Here is a 1,631-nt window from a genome sequence, read left to right as displayed (position 1 = left end):
GAGAGAGAGAGAGAGAATACATGTATGTGTCTATGCATCCGTGATTTTTATTTATCTTATTTTCTTAATTTGTGCTGTACATAAGCTCATTATGAGTCAGAGCTTAATTTATTTTAAAACAAACAAAAAAGATAACTGAGTCAAATCAGATAAGACCCCTTTGTCTAGTAGAGAACAAAAGGATGTTGATAGTCAATAGGATATTGTTACCAGGACATTGTATTTGGCTAAATCTTGATATATATTTACGTATAGATGCACACAGTCATGCAGTCGCCGTTAATGTTTTGAGGAGTTAACAGGCAGTCCCTAGATAACAAATGAGTACTGTTCCTAAATCTGCTTTAAATTGAATCTGTAAGTAAGTTGCAATAGTGAAAAGGTACAGCTTACCTTTCTATGGATAAAAATGTTAAAATGATACTTCCAGATTAATGCATTAAAGCATATCAACATAATAATATTAAACATAGTAATGTTTGGATGCATGTTGCAAAGCAGAAAAAAATATCTGGAGATTTACTTGTAATATTCAGGCAGTGAAAACCCTCTGGCTTGCAATGGTTTGTTTTGTCACAGTGTGAGTGGAACCAGGCAACATTTTATTCCATTGTGCTCCGTTGTACATGGGCTCGGTGTGATTGGTACCTGACTTGATGGTAGATGATAGCAACAAGAATCCTTCCTGAAGGTTCAACTTTGTCCTGGAAACATATTCTGACTTTTAGTGAAGGCTTGGGAAGCCTTTGAACAATTGCTTAGAGAATTAGCATCAGGTGACCTCTAATATGCTAATAGCACAGTGATTGGTTGCTTTTCTTTTCCTTTTCCTAAAATTGGCAAGGAATAGAGCAGGGTTTCGGGCTGTTGTACATAGGGTCGTTATGAGTCGCTGGTGATTCAATGGCACACAACAACAACAACAACAAAAACAAGAAACCAGGTTCGTGCTCTCACCTACCCAATGACCTACCTGGTCAGCCTTGCCCTCTGTGAGAAGGTTTCTTATCTTTCCCACCTCACTCTTAACCTCACTCCAGAGCTAAGCATGCTTACAGCTTTGTTATTTACTACTCTCCATCTTTACTAGTAAGTGGTGTTTTTCTCTGCACATACTCTTTCATTCAGTGTTTCATTAATCATCTCTTTGGAAAACTCACTTTTTAAGCTCCCATCTTTGTCTGTCTTCCCAGAAAGAACAGGTTTCTGACTACACTCCTTTATGTGGCCTTTCCCCTAATTCTGCCCTTGTGAATCTATTTGGACTCCTGGCCCCAGATAACTTGTGTCAGCCCTATCCTGCCTCTAGCCAACTTCCTCTCAAGACAGTCCAGGTGGATCATTTACGTTTGTAGCTTTTCCTGAAGATTATCCCACTCTAGGACAGAGTCTAGGAAGACTTTATTACCTTACTTAATGCCCTCTGACAGCCCAAGAGCAAACTTTTTTTATTTTTTTTATTTTAACGGTGTTGCTGTGTTGTATTTTCTATGGCAATCCCCAAAGGCAAGGAGGTGCAGTTTAGGGACTCCAGGTACTAAAGGAAGAGTTGCTTATTCCACCTTGTTAGGTTAGCACACTTAAGGAAGAAATTAGAGAGAACAAGAGAAAGCTTAGCACAGCTTTATTAA

The sequence above is a fragment of the Elephantulus edwardii genome, unplaced genomic scaffold, assembly GCF_000299155.1.
Source record: "Elephantulus edwardii isolate Elephantulus edwardi_28Jun2011 unplaced genomic scaffold, EleEdw1.0 scaffold00063, whole genome shotgun sequence".
NCBI classification, from domain to species: Eukaryota; Metazoa; Chordata; class Mammalia; order Macroscelidea; family Macroscelididae; genus Elephantulus; species Elephantulus edwardii.
This window is presented reverse-complemented; position numbering follows the sequence as displayed.